At 39.2% G+C, this 15,551-nt stretch overlaps 2 non-coding genes across 2 annotated transcripts; both read left to right on the top strand.

Annotated features, from left to right (window-relative positions):
* Positions 1 to 1,260: 1,260 nt before the first annotated feature.
* Positions 1,261 to 1,368, top strand: LOC112787527 (small nucleolar RNA R71). Its single transcript, XR_003194936.1, has one exon. It is a non-coding gene; the product is annotated as a small nucleolar RNA R71 (small nucleolar RNA).
* Positions 1,369 to 12,730: 11,362 nt separating this feature from the next.
* Positions 12,731 to 12,834, top strand: LOC112788121 (small nucleolar RNA R71). Its single transcript, XR_003195500.1, has one exon. It is a non-coding gene; the product is annotated as a small nucleolar RNA R71 (small nucleolar RNA).
* The last annotated feature ends 2,717 nt before the right edge of the window (positions 12,835 to 15,551 follow it).

The following is a 15,551-nucleotide window of genomic DNA, read 5'->3' as shown; positions in this document are numbered from 1 at the left end:
TTGTCTGCCATCTCTAATGAGATTTTAGCAGCTTGCACCTCATAGATTCCCAGTTTCTCCATTACAAAGAGGGGCATGAGGTTTATCCCTGAACCAAGGTCACACAGAGCCCTAAAGATCATGGTGCCTATGGTACAAGGTATTAAGAACTTTCCAGGATCCTGTTTCTTCTGAGGCAATGTCAGTTGATCCAGATCACTGAGTTCATTGGTGAACAAGGGAGGTTCATCTTCCCCAGTTCCAATGCCAAACAATTTGGCATTCAGCTTCATGATTGCACCAAGGAACTTGGCAGCTTGCTCTTCATTGACATCCTCATTCTCTTCAGAAGAGGAATATTCATCAGAGCTCATGAATGGCATAAGGAGGTTTAATGAAATCTCTATGGTCTCTAGATGAGCCTCAGAGTCCTTTGGGAAGCTCCTTATTGATCACTGGACGTCCCAGGAGGTCTTCCTCCTTGGGATTCATGTCCTCCTCTCCCTCTTTGGGTTCGGCCATTGTGCTTATGTCAATGGCCTTGCACTCTCCTTTTGGATTTTCTTCTGTATTGCTTGGGAGAGTACTAGGAGGGATTTCAGTGATCTTTTTACTCAGCTGGCCCACTTGTGCTTCTAAATTTCTAATGGAAGACCTTGTTTCATTCATGAAACTCACAGTGGCCTTAGATAGATCAGAGACTAAATTTGCTAAGCTAGATGGATTCTGCTCAGAATTCTCTGTCTGTTGCTGAGTCGATGATGGAAAAGGCTTGCTATTGCTAAACCTGTTTCTTCCACCATTGTTAAAGCCTTGTTGAGGCTTTTGATCCTTCCATGAGAAATTTGGATGATTTCTCCATGTTGAGTTATAGGTGTTTCCATAAGGTTCACCTAAGTAATTTACCTCTGCTATTGCAGGGTTCTCAGGATCATAGGCCTCTTCTTCAGAAGATGCCTCTTGAGTACTGTTGGATGCAGCTTGCATTCCATTCAGACTCTGAGAAATCATATTGACTTGCTGAGTCAATATTTTGTTCTGAGCCAATATGGCATTCAGAGTATCAACTTCAAGAACTCCCTTCTTCATAGGCGTCCCATTACTCACAGGATTCCTCTCAGAAGTGTACATGAACTGGTTATTAGCAACCATGTCAATGAGTTCTTGAGCTTCTGCAGGCGTTTTCTTTAGGTGAATGGATCCACCTGCAGAAGTGTCTAATGACATCTTTGATAGCTCAGATAAACCATCATAGAATATATCCAGGATGGTCCATTCTGAAAGCATGTCAGAAGGACACTTTTTGGTCAACTGTTTATATCTTTCCCAAGCTTCATAGAGGGATTCACCATCTTTTTGTTTGAAGGTTTGAACATCCACTCTAAGCTTGCTCAGCTTTTGAGTAGGAAAGAACTTGGCTAAGAAAGCCGTGACCAGCTTATCCCAAGAGTTCAGGCTATCTTTAGGTTGAGAATCCAACCATATTCTAGCTCTGTCTCTTATAGCAAATGGGAAAAGCATGAGCCTGTAGACTTTAGGATTTACTCCATTAGTCTTAACAGTATCACAGATCTGCAAGAATTCAGTTAAGAACTGAAAAGGATCTTCAGATGAAAGTCCATAAAACTTGCAGTTCTGCTGCATCAGAGAAACTAGCTGAGGTTTCAGCTCAAAATTGTTTGCTCCAATGGTAGGGATGGAGATGCTTCTTCCATGTGAATTGGAGTTTGGTGCAGTAAAGTCACCAAGCATTCTCCTTGCATTGTTGTTGGGTTCGGCTGCCATCTCCTTTACTTGTTCGAAATTTTCAATCAAGTTGTCTCTGGATTGTTGTAATTTAGCTTCTCTTAGTTTCCTCTTCAGAGTCCTTTCAGGTTCTGGATCAGCTTCAACAAGAATGCCTTTTTCCTTGTTCCTGCTCATAAGAAAGAGAAGAAAACAAGAAAAGAAGAGGAATCCTCTATGTCATAGTAAAGAGGTTCCTTATTGTCAGTAGAAGAAAAGAAGAAGAGAAAAATCTGAACTCAGAGAGAGAGAGGGTTCGGATTTTTGGTGGGTGAGGGAGAGATGTTAGTAGATGAATAAATAAGAAGAAGGAGATGAGAGGGAGAGAGAATTTTCGAAAATTATTTTTAAAAAAAAAAAGAGTTAGTGATTTTCGAAAATAGTTTTTTTTTTTGAAAAAGGTTAGTAATTTTCGAAAATAAAAAAAATAATTAGTTAATTAAAAAGAAATTTTTGAAAAAGAGGGAGATATTTTCGAAAATTAGAGAGAGAGAGTTAGTTAGGTGGTTTTTAAAAAAGTTAAGAAACAAACAAGAAGTTAGTTAGTTAGTTGAAACAATTTTGAAAATCAATTTTAAAAAAGATAAGAAGATAAGAGGTTAGAAAAGATATTTTGAAATCAAATTTTAAAAAAGATAAGATAAGAAGATATTTTTGAAAATATATGATTGAAATTAGTTTTGAAAAAGATTTAATTTTTAAAAAATCACAATTAATGACTTGATTCACAAGAAATCACAAAATATGATTCTAGAACTAAAAGTTTGAATCTTTCTTAACAAGCAAGTAACAAACTTGAAATTTTTTAATCACAACATTAATTGTTGATATTATTTTCGAAAATTATGTGATAAAGATAAGAAAAAGATTTTTGAAAAAATATTTTAAAAATTTTTGAAAATAAATAAGAAAAATGAAAAAGATATGATTTTTGAAAAAGATAAGATTTTTAAATTGAAAATTTGATTTGACTCATAAAAACAACTAGATTTTAAAAATTTTTGAAAAAGTCAAATCTAATTTTCGAAATTTTGAGAGAGAAAAAGGGAAAGATATTTTTTTTATTTTTGAATTTTTAATGAAGAGAGAGAAAAACAAGAAAAATGATGCAATGCATGAAAGTTATGGATCAAAACAATGAATGTATGCAAGAATGCTATGAATGTCAAGATGAACACCAAGAACACTATGAAGATCATGATGAACATCAAGAACATATTTTTGAAAAATTTTTAATGCAAAGAAAACATGCAAGACACCAAACTTAGAATTATTTAATGCTTAGACACTAAGAATCCAAGAATGCATATGAAAAACAAGAAAAGGCACAAAACATGCAAATGCAAAGATCAAACAAGAAGACTTACCAAGAACAACTTGAAGATCATGAAGAACACTATGAATGCATGATTTTTTTCGAAAAATGCAAGATGCACATGCAATTGACACCAAACTTATAACATGACTCAAGACTCAAACAAGAACAAAAAAAATACTTTTGATTTTTATGATTTTCTAATTTTTTTTTTTTTGTATTTTTTCGAAATTTAATTGAAAAAGAAAAATAAGGATTCCAAAATTTTTAATATGAATTCCAGGAATCTTGCATTCTTAGTCTAAAGCTTCAGTCCAGGAATTAGACATGGCTCACTAGCCAGCCAAGCTTTCAATGAAAGCTCCGGTCCAAAACACTAGATATGGCCAATGGCCAGCCAAGCTTCAGCAAACATAGATACCTCTCATGTATACAACAGCTGATATTTCATCCAACTTCATATACTTATAAGTAGAAGACTCAGTCCAAAAGAATTAGACATGGCTTTACAGCCAGTCAGGCTTCAACATGCTTCATGAAACACTAGAATTCATTCTTAAAAATTCTGAAGAAAAATATATTTTTGAAAACATTTATTAAAAAAAAATTTTCTTTTCGAAAACAGATGAGAAATATTTTTGAAAGAATTTTGAAAAATTTTTGAAAATAAAACAAAAAGAAAATTACCTAATCTGAGCAACAAGATGAACCGTTAGTTGTCCAAACTCGAACAATCCCCGGCAACGGCGCCAAAAACTTGGTGCGCAGAAATTGTGATTACTTTGATTATGTAAAATTCATTGCTCTTTCTTTCCCTGGTAATGGCGCCAAAAACATGATGCCAATACCATGGTTCACAACTTCGCACAACTAACCAACAAGTGCACTGGGTCGTCCAAGTAATACCTTACGTGAGTAAGGGTCGAATCCCACGGAGATTGTTGGTATGAAGCAAGCTATGGTCACCTTGTAAATCTCAGTCAGGCGGATATAAAATAGTAATGGGGTTTTCGAAAATAATTAATAAAATAGGGATAGAAATACTTATGTAAATCTTTGGTGAGAGTTTCAGATAAGCGAATAGAGATGCTTTCATTCCTCTGAACCTCTGCTTTTCTGCTATCTTCATCCAATCAGTCTTACTCCTTTCCATGGCTGGCTTTATGTAATGCATCACCATTGTCAATGGCTACTTTCGGTCTTCTCTCGGAAAAATGATCCAAATGCCCTGTTACGGCACGGCTAATCGTCTGGAGGCATCACCCTTGTCAATGGTTTACATCCTTTCCTCTCAGTGAAAATGGTCAACGCACCCTGTCACGGCACGGCTAATCATCTGTCGGTTCTCGATCATGCTGGAATAGGATTTACTATCCTTTTGCGTTATGTCACTACGCCCAGCAATCGCGAGTTTGAAGCTCATCACAGTCATTCAATCATTGAATCCTACTCAGAATACCACAGACAAGGTTTAGACTTTCCGGATTCTCTTGAATGCCGCCATCATTCTAGCTTACACCATGAAGATTCTGATTAAGAGATCTAAGAGATACTCATTCAGTCGAAGGTAGAACGGAAGTGGTTGTCAGGCACGCGTTCATAGGGAATGATGATGATTGTCACGTTCATCACATTCAGGTTGAAGAGCGAATGAATATCTTAGAAGCGAAATAAGATGAAGTGAATAGAAAACAGTAGTACTTTGCATTAATCTTTGAGGAACAACAGAGCTCTACACCTTAATCTATGGAGTGTAGAAACTCTACCGTTGAAAATACATAAGTGAAAAAAGACCAGGCATGGCCGAGATGGCCAGCCCCTCTGATCTAAGAACCATGCATCCAAAGATGATCCTAAGATCCTAAGATGATCAAAAGATGTCAAATACAATAGTGAAATGTCCTATTTATAATAAACTAGCTACTAGGGTTTACAGAAGTAAGTAATTGATGCATAAATCCACTTCCGGGGCCCACTTGGTGTGTGCTTGGGCTGAGCTTTGAGTGTTGCACGTGTAGAGGTCCTCCTTGGAGTTGAACGCCAACTTTTGTGCCAGTTTGGGCGTTCAACTCTGGTTTTGGCTCCTTTTCTGGCGCTGGACGCCAGAATTGGGTAGAGAGCTGGCATTGAATGCCAGTTTGCATCATCTATTCTTGGCCAAAGTATGGACTATTATATATTTCTGGAAAGCCCTGGATGTCTACTTTCCAACGCAATTAGAAGTGGGCCATTTTGAGTTCTGTAGCTCCAGAAAATCCATTTTGAGTGCAGGAAGGTTAGAATCCAACAGCATCAGCAGTCCTTCTTCAACCTCTGAATCTGATTCTTGCTCAAGTCCCTCAATTTCAGCCAGAAAATACCTGAAATCACAGAAAAACACACAAACTCATAGTAAAGTTCAGAAATGTGAATTTAACATAAAAACTAATGAAAACATCCCTAAAAGTAACTAGATTCTACTAAAAACATACTAAAAACAATGCCAAAAAGCGTATAAATTATCCGCTCATCAGTTGTGTGAAGGATGTTCAGAGGCTAGAAGGAAGGTTGACGGCTTTGTCTCGATTCCTCGGTGCATCAGCAGCAAAGGCGCTACCCTTCTTCAACCTAATGAGGTAGGGGATGGCCTTTGAATGGACCCTAGATTTTGAAGAAGCTTCCAATCACTTTAAAAAGATCTTGTCGGAACCACCAATACTTGGGAAGCCAAAGGAGGGGGAGACCCTGTATCTCTATCTTGCAGTGACTAAGGAGGCCATGGCACCCACCTTAGTTCGGGAGGAAGATAAGCTTCAGCAACCCGTGCACTTCATAAGCAAAGTGCTCCAAGGGGGCGGCGTTAAGGTATACTAGGCTGGAAAAGTTAGCTTACGCTTTGCTGATATCCTCCTGGAGGCTGAGGCAATACTTTCAAGGGCACCCGATCACCCTGACAACCGACCAAGCAATTTAGCAGATCCTACGAAAGCCTGATCTGGCGGGGCATATGATGACCTAGGCAATTGAATTGTCTCAGTATGACATCCAGTATGAGCCTCGGCATATGATCAAGGCACAAATGATGGTTGATTTCTTGGTTAAAGTGACTGGAGATGTTCCTGAGGACTCGAACACATGGTGGAAACTCCATATTAACGGAGCGTCCAACTAAACGTTCTGAGGAGCCAGGATCATTTTGGTTTTGGAAAGCTTAAAGGGAATGACCTATGAGCAATCTATCAAGTTTGATTTTCCAGTTTTGAACAACAAACCAGAGTTTGAGGCCCTTATAGGCGGCTGCTGCGGGAATTAAAATTCCCAATAGCTTAACCGGCAAGTACACCAGGTCATCCAAGTAATACCTCAGGTGAGTGAGGGTCGATCCCATGAGGATTGTCGAACTGAGCAAATAATGGTTGTCAAGTTGGACTTAGTTAGGCGAATCAAAAGGAGTTTGGTGAGTTGCAATTTGCATAAACAATAAACAAGTAAATAAAGAAATCAAACAAGAGTTTGGTGTAAAACAATATGAGAAAATAGTTTAGGCTTCGGAGATGTTTATCTTTCCAGAGTAAAATTTCTTACCAACTATTTTAACAATGCATGATTCATTCTATGGCAAATTATAAATGTCTAAACCCTAATCTCTTAGTGATTTAGCCTCTTCTAACCTTCATTAACCGCCACTCTCGTGGTCACTTAATTTTGATTAGAGGATTAAGTTCAGAAAACTAGTTTAACCCCACAAAAACCCTAATTACCCAAAGCTAATAGGATTTTATGTCACATATCCTAATCAGTTTGTGTAATTAGCAATTCAAGAGGAATTTGTTTTCAAGCTATAGTTCAAGCGAGATAACTCTCTCGAGAATCACAAGAACTCAAGTAGAAAAGGGTCATACTCTTGTTCCACCCAATTCATAAGATTAAGAATGAAAATAATCCTTAGAATTGAATCAAAACATTAATTAAAATAGAAAAGCAATAGTTCTAATCCATAGAAATAAACAGAGCTCCTAACCTTAACCAAGAGGTTTAGTTGCTCATGACTTACAGAGAAACTAGGGTTCTGAAAATGTGCAGAAGGAAGAAGAACCGGATCCTAAGTTATCTTTTTCCTTTTATATTAACCTAATTTGATACGGAAAAAATAAAACAATAAATCCTAAGACTACAAGATATTGTTTGTAAATAAAAATTACAAAAAGAAAATAAAATAAAACTAATAAGTGCTAAATCTATTCGAGAGGCCCAAAGAGGGGGTGATCCAGACTGCTGTTGGCGTGCCAGTTTGGATCTTAAACTTCTAATAGGGGTTGATGGCGTGCTAGTGAGGTCCTCTGCTGGCACTAAATGCTAATTTGGGCGTTTAGCGCACCCGGGGGGCGGTGCTAACAACTTTCTTCCTTTCTGCTCCAAACTTCGCCAAATTGCTCTAAATTTCACCTGAAATCATAAAAATAACAAAACAACTCAAAGTAGCATCTAAAGAAGATTTTTTCACTAAAATCAAGTAAAACTAAATAAAATCTAAATAAAAACAACTAGAAAATGATAGAAAAAAGGGTATAAGATGCTCACGCATCACAACACCAAACTTAAACTGTTGCTTATTCTCAAGCAACCAAAACAATATAGGACCAAAAAGAGAAAATGTATGAGCCTTGAGTTGTCATTTAAGTTCAGGTCTAGTTATTGAATGGGGGCAAAAGACACTCTAATTCTGAATAGCTTTGGCATCTCACTATCCTTTGAAGATCAGAACTATTGGTATCCTTCAGAACTAGAACTCGGATGATATTATAGATTCTCTTCTTTAGGCTCCAATTGATTCTTGAACACAAATTTTGTTTTTCCTTGGTGCTTTGCACCTTGAGCCTAGCTATGACTCTAAGTGTTTTGTCTTCAAGCATAACTTGAAACAAGAACACCACAAGCACTTAACTGAGGAACTCCTTGGATACGAATTTCTGTTTCTTTTTCTCCTAGACAGTGGTGCTCAGAGCCTTAGGCATACTCTATAACAGCAATGGGTTACGATTTTAAGTGTTCAGTCTCAAGGGCTAATTGACACTTTCACACCACAAGCATATGATTAGGGAAAACCACTCTTTTGAGCTTTAGATCAGTTTTGACCCTCCTAACCATTGATGCTCAAAGCCTTGGACCTTTCTTTTTATTTTCTTTTTCTTTATTATTTTCTTTTCTTTTTGCTGTTTTTTTTTTTTTTTTTGCTTAAAGAATCAATCTCTTTCTTATTTCAAAGACTCAATAATACTTCTCTAAGTTCCTGTTCCTCAAGAACCAAAATACTCAACTCCAATATCAAATATGCACAGTTAATTCATACATTAAGAATAGAGATATTATCACCACATCAAAGTAACTAGAATACGCAATATATACTCAAAATCTCATGCATTATACTATCTTTTTCTTTTGATTTTTTTGTTTAAGCTCAGCAAGTGATACATAAGACATCTTTTTAAAATAAACATAAAGTATTAAAACAAATACTAACTAGAAAGCAAGAAAATCCTACTAGTGATCATGCAAACTTAGAAAAGAAAACATAAAATAGAATGAAAAACTGAAAAATAGACATAAGATAAAAGAAGCGAGAATGAAACTCAACCACCTCAGTGATGGTGGCTACTGCTCCCTTCGGGAAATCCTCTGAAGTGCTTAAACTTCTCTATATCACACCCCTACCTCCTCTGTTTCTCCATCATCTGATGGAGGAGTGCAGCATGATCCTGATGCTCTATCCTCAGCTGATCAACAGATGATGTCAATTCCCCTATAGATGTGGTCAATTAATCCTAATAGTCACAGGGAGGGATGTAAACTCCCTGAGGCATCTCCGGAAGATCCTATGGAGGTGGTGGAACTGGCTCCTGCTACCGTCCCTGTCCGAGCTCTCTAGCGTGCTCCGTACCCTTCTTTGTGATCAGCCTCTCAACTCCAATCAGGGTATCTCCATCAATGTGAGCTCCAGATGCTGCACATAGGTGGTAAATGAGATGAGGAAAAGCCAGTCTCATAGTGGTGGAGGGCTTATCCGTTATCTTGTATAACTCCTAAGGGATCACCTGGTGTACCTCCACCTCATTGCCAGCATAATACAGTGAATCATCACTACTCTCTCGACTATAACCTTAAAATGGTTACTCGTAGGGATGATAGAGCGTTGGATGAACTCCAACCATCCCCTAGCAACTGGCTTAAGGTCATGCCTACCTAGCTGGTACGGATTGCCTTTGGAATCCCTCCTCCACTGAACTCCGGGGAGGCAGATATCTTCAAGGACCTGATCCAACCGCTGGTCAGTATTGATCCTCCGAGTGTATGAATGAGGGTTCTCTCTATATAGTGGTAACTATAGCGCCACCCTCACAATCTCCAGGCTGAAGTCCATGATATGCCCTCTGACCATGGTGTGTCAATTCTTCAGTTCTGGGTCCACGCCTCTAACATGCTTGTATGTCACCCAAGCATCAGCGTAAAACTTTCGCACCATCAATACTCCAACCTTAGTCACAGGGCTGGCCAGAACTTCCCAACCCCATCTCAAAATCTAGTATAGGATCTCCAGGTACTCCTCCGGCTTCAGATTGAAGCAGACCTCAGGAATCACCTTCTTCTTGTGCACAACCTCATAAAAATGCACCTCATGTGTCTTAGAGGAGAACAAAGTGAAGTCCCATGGGTCGGAGGTAGCCGCTTTCTCTTTCCTCTTCCTTGAGGAGGATTCTCCGGTCTTGGGTGCCATGGAGATAGTAAAAAATGAAGGACCAAAGCGGAGCGCCCAACACCAAACTTAAAAGTTTTACTCGTCTCCGAAAAAAATAAAGATAGAAAATAAGAAAAGGAAAAGAAAAATGGATAAGAGGAGAGGAGGTGAAGGCTTCGGCCTTGGCTAAAGGAAAAGGGAAAAGAAAAAGAAGGGAGTGTGTATGGCGAAAAGGAAGGAAGTAAGGAGATAATAGTGTGAGGTATGGTGAAAGTGGATGAAAAGAGGGGAATTTATAGGTGGGAGTGGGGTGTGGTTCAGTCATGGGTGAAGGGTGGAGGGGAATTGAATTTGAATTTGGGTTGTTGGGAGGAGAGATAGATAGGATAGATGAGAGGAGATTGGGTGGAGTGGGAGGTGGGTTGAGAGAATCAAGGAAGATTGGTGTTGGGATGGATGAATATGGATGGAAAAGTAGGTGAAAGGGGAGAGAGAATGGATAAAGTGTGAATGGATTAAAAGTGTTTGGGAGTGGGTTGTAACTAAGGGCTAAACCCATGCCTCCATTTTCGAAACTCCCCCTTGGGCGTTAAACGCTGGTTCTGGCATTTAATGCCAGAAGGGGGACACATTTTTTTTTGGAGCACCCCCTCCAGCGCTAAACGCCCTCCCTGGCGTTTAGTGCCCTAAGGGGGTGCTAAAGAATGTAAAACGCCCAAATTAGGCATGAAACACCCATTGCTTTGCTCCTCTCATGGTGCTAAATGCCAGAACTAGCGTTTAGCGCCCCCAACAGGTCTCCTCCAGGGTGTGCTATTTTTCCGCCTAAGTTTTCCTGTTCCTATTCTAAGTGCTGTACATGATCACAAATATTAGAAAAACTAGGAAAACTATGAAAATCAATGAGAAATAAAATGAAAGGAAATCAAACTAAAGTAAGACTGAATTAAAACTGAAATAAAGCAAAATAAACTAAATGATACGTATGGTTGGGTTACCTCCCAACAAGCGCTTCTTTACCGTCAATAGCTTGACGGGCAGCTCCTCTAAGGAGGAGGATTATAGGGGCTCAGATCTTCACCCCTCATTGTGAACTTCTTTTCTATGCTCTCATGAATTAGCTCAACATGTTCCAAAGACAAGATTCTATTCACATGAATTAGCCAGGTGAGAAGTCTTCCGTAGGAATCTTCTTATTCCTCCAGCCTTTGGGTACTTTCTTCTTGGTGCCTCCTCCATCTTTGGTGGGTGGTGAATGCCCAACACCAAACTTAGGTTTGATGTCTGGGAGAACTGTATGGCTTTCCACCAAGTGGGAGGGCTTAAGCACTGAACTATGCATGTTAGTACCTCCTTTGTCAGAGAGTGGTTGAGGTTTAAAAATCTTGAACAACAAATAATCTTCATGCATCCTTAGGCATAACTCTCCTCTCTCTACATCAATTAGGGCTCTTCCGGTAGCTAGAAATAGCCTTCCTAGGATGATGGAGTTGTATGTATCCTCTTCCATATCAAGTATCACAAAGTCTGTAGGGAGGTAAAGGTCATCAACCTTTACTAGGACATTCTCCACCAATCCGTATGCCTGCTTCTGAGACTTGTCGGCCATCTCTAGTGCAATTCTTTCGGGCTGTGCCTCTTGAATCCCTAGCTTCTTCATCATAGAGAGAGGCATCAGATTTATGCTTGAACCAAGGTCACACAGTGCCTTCTCAAATGTGATGGTCCCTATAGTACAGGGAATCAGAAAACTTTCAGAATCAGGCATCTTCTTGGGTAGCCTCTTCTAGACCAGTGCACGACACTCCTTTGTCAAGATCACAGTTTTATCTCCCTCCAAGGCCTTCTTTTCAGAGAGTGACCTTTTCAAACAGGCCATATAGGGCGGCATCTTCTCCAACACCTTAGCAAAAGGAATATTGATGTGTAGCTTTTTAAAGATTTCCAAGAACTGAGTGAATTGCTCATCCTTGGTCTCCTCTTGCAGTTTCTGAGAGTGTTGTACTTCAGGCTCTTGTGCCACTAATGGGGCATGTAACAATGCTTTTCCAGCTTCTCCTTGAGCCTTTTCTTCCTTTAATTCCTCAGCAGCATGCATCTCTCTATGCTTGGCCTCCTTGCCCATGGGGAGGGCCTTGTACTCTTCCTTTGGATTCACATCTGTGTTGCTTGGAAGAGTGTTGGAAGGTCTCTCAGGTACCCTCCTGCTCAACTGACCCACTTGTACCTCCAAGTTCGGAATTGAAGCTCTTATCTCTTGCATAATGCTGTGAGTGGTCTTGGAAAGTTCAGAGACTATTGTGGCTAAGTCATAATTGTCTTGTCTCTGAAAGGGTCCTTGCTGCTACTGAAAGGGCTGGAACGTATGGGTGTTAAACCTGTTCTGATTGGATCTACCCTGGTTCTTGTTGAAGTTCTGTTGGGACCTATGTGGCTGCTCTCTCCACTCAAAGTTAGGGTGATTCCTCCATCCCTGATTGAAAGTTTTGGCATAGGGATCATTATTGGGATTTCTAGAGGAATTTTCCATGTAATTTACTTGCTCAGTGGTGGGTTGAGCATAGCCACAAGTGTCCTCTTGGGTGTAGCTCCCAGTCATGTCATAGGATACATCTTGAGTGTTGACAGTTGAAACTTGCATCCCGATTAAGTGTTGAGAGATCATGTTAATTTGTTAGGATATGATCTTGTTCTGAGCCAAGATGGCGTCGAGTGTGTCCACCTCCATGACTCCTTTCTTCTGCATTGGCCCAGTGTTCACAGGATTTCTCTCAGAAGTGTATAGATATTGGTTGTTAGCAACCATCTCTATAAGCTTATTAGCCTCTTCAGATGTCGTCTTCATATGCAACGAACCACCAGCAGAGTTGTCCAGTGACATCTTGGCCATCTCAGAGAGGCCATCATAAAAGATCTGCAACCTGGTCCACTCTGGAAACATGTCAGGAGGACACTTCCTTATCATCAGCTTGAATCTCTCCCAAGCCTCATAAAAGCATTCTCCATCTTTTTGCCTGAAGGTCTGGACATCCACCCTAAGCTTAGTCAGCTTCTGAGGTGGAAAAAATTTGGTCAGAAATCCAGTGACCACCTTGTCCCACGTGTCTAGGCTCTCCTTGGGCTGAGAGTCAAGCCACTGTTTTGCTCTGTCCCTAACAGCAAATGGGAAGAGCATGAGCTTGTAAACTTCAGGATTCACTCCATTCGTCTTTATAGTATCACAGATCTACAAGAAATTAGAGATAAATAAATTGGGGTCCTTCTGCAGGAGTCCATGAAACTGGCAGTTTTGTTACACTAGAGTGATCAACTATAGCTTCAGCTCAAAATTATTAGCACCAATGGCAGGTACTAAAATACTACGGCCATAAAAGTCAGGAGTGGGGGCAGTCTAAGAGCTTAGAGTCCTCCTTGCATGCTCATTAGCATTCGAATTTTCTCCATTAGGGTCCATAATGAGCTCTTCAGCTTCCTTCTCAAAAGTCTCCTTGAGGTTCTCTTTGGCTTTGTAAGCCCTAGCTTGTTGCAAACACCGCCTCAAGGTCCTCTTAGGTTCAGAATCAAACTCAAGAAAGGATTCCTTGTCCCTGTTCCTACTCATAAACAAACAAGAGACAAAGGAAAGTGGGAGTCTCTATGTCAAGGTATAGAGAACTCCTAGTGAGATATCCTATGTAAAAAAAAAATAAAGTAAGTAATTAAACTAAAAAAATTTCGAAAATAAAAGTAAAAGAGTAACTTATAAATTTCGAAAATTAAAAAGAAAAAGACTCTAAAAATTTAGAAATTGAAAATTAAGAAAAAACACTAATGGAACACCAAACTTAAAATAAAAAATTAAAAGAAAATAAATAGGACAAAATTTGAAAATAAAGAAAATTAAATAAAATAAGAAATAAAAAATTAAAAAGAAAAAGTAAATAAACAAAATCTAATAAAAATTCCTAATCTAAGCAACATGACAACTAGTAGTTGTCAATCACAAACAATCCCCGGCAATGGCGCCAAAAACTTGGTGCGACAATTCGAAATTCCCAACAGCTTAACCAACAAGTGCACCGGGTCATCCAAGTAATACATCAGGTGAGTGATGGTTGATCCCACGAGGATTATTGGACAGAGCAAGCAATGGTTGTCAAGTTGCACTTAGTTAGGGGAACTAAAAGGGGTTTGGTGAGTTGCAATGCGCATAAACAATAAACAAGTAAATAAAGAAAGCAAATAAGAGCTTGGTGTAAAATAGTATGAGAAAACAGTTAAGGCTTCGGAGATGTTTATCTTTCCGGAGTATAATTTCTTAGCAACTATTTTAGCAATGCATGATTCATTCTATGGCGAATTGTAAATGTCTAAACCCTAATCTCTTAGTGATTTAGCCTCCTCTAACCTTCATTAACCGCTACCCTCGTGGTCACTTAATTTCGATTAGAGGATTAAGTTCAGAAAACTAGTTAAACACCACAAAAACCCTAATTACCCAAAGCTAACAGGATTTTATGTCACATATCCTAATCAATTTGTGTAATTAGCAATTCAAGAGGAATTTGTTTTCAAGCTGTAGTTCAAGTGAGATAACTCTCTTGAGAATCACAAGAACTCAAGTAGAAAAGGGTCATACTCTCGTTTCACCTAATTCATAAGATTAAGAATAAAAACAATCCTTAGAATTGAATCAAAATATTAATTAAAATAGAAAAGCAATAGTTCTAATCCATAGAAATAAACAAAGCTCCTAACCCTAACCAAGAGGTTTAGTTGCTCATGACTTACAGAGAAACTAAGGTTCTGAAAACGTGCAGAAGGAAGAAGATCCGAATCCTAAGTGATCTTTTTCCTTTTATATTAACCTAATTTTATATGGAAATAAAATAATAAATCCTAAGACTAAAAGATATTGTTTGTAAATAAAAATTACAAAAAGAAAATAAAATAAAACTAATAAGTGTCAAATCCACTCGAGAGGCCCACAAAGGGGGTGATCTGGACTGCTGTTGGCGTTTAACTCCAGTTTGGACGTCAAACGCCCCATGGGGGTTGAGGACATGCTGGCTAAGAACGCCAGTTTAGGCGTTTAATGCCCAGGGGGAGGGTGCTAACAGCTTTCTTCCTTTTTGTTCTAAACTCCGCCAAATTGCTCCGAATTTCACCTGAAATCATAAAAATACCAAAACAACTCAAAGTAGTATCCAAGAAGGATTTTTGCACTAAAATCAAGTAAAACTAAATAAAATCTAAATAAAAACAACTAGAAAATGATAGAAAAAAGGGGTATAAGATGCTCATGCATCAACGGCTTAGCTTTAGCCAAGGAGGTTGGAGTGACAAAGCTCAAGGTCAACAGCAACTCTCAGGTCATGACCTCACAAGTGAACGGGACCTACCAAGCCAGGGACCTATTGTTGCAAAAGTATTTGGAGAAAGTAAAGCAATTGTGTAAGGATTTGGAGGAGGTAGTGGTCCAACATGTGCCCAAAGAGAGAAATGCCAGAGCAGACCTTCTGTCAAAACTAGCGAGTACCAACTCTGAAGCGGAAAACCGATCTCTTATCTAGGGCTTGGCAAAGGAGCCATCGGTGACCCTCTGTCTGACCCAAGTTCTGGACCCTCCTTATTGGATCAGCTCGATCCAATGTTTCCTCAAAGAAGGAACGCTCCCTGGAAATGAAAATGATCCCAAAGCAATAAGAACAGAGGCGGCAAAGTATGCAGTAATACAGGGACCCCTGCTGATATGCTTACACCCCAACCAGACAGACTACA

Source organism: Arachis hypogaea, chromosome 20, assembly GCF_003086295.3.
Source record: "Arachis hypogaea cultivar Tifrunner chromosome 20, arahy.Tifrunner.gnm2.J5K5, whole genome shotgun sequence".
Classification (NCBI taxonomy): Eukaryota; Viridiplantae; Streptophyta; class Magnoliopsida; order Fabales; family Fabaceae; genus Arachis; species Arachis hypogaea.
Note: the sequence above shows the minus strand (reverse complement) of the source record. Positions and strands in the feature narration are given on the sequence as shown.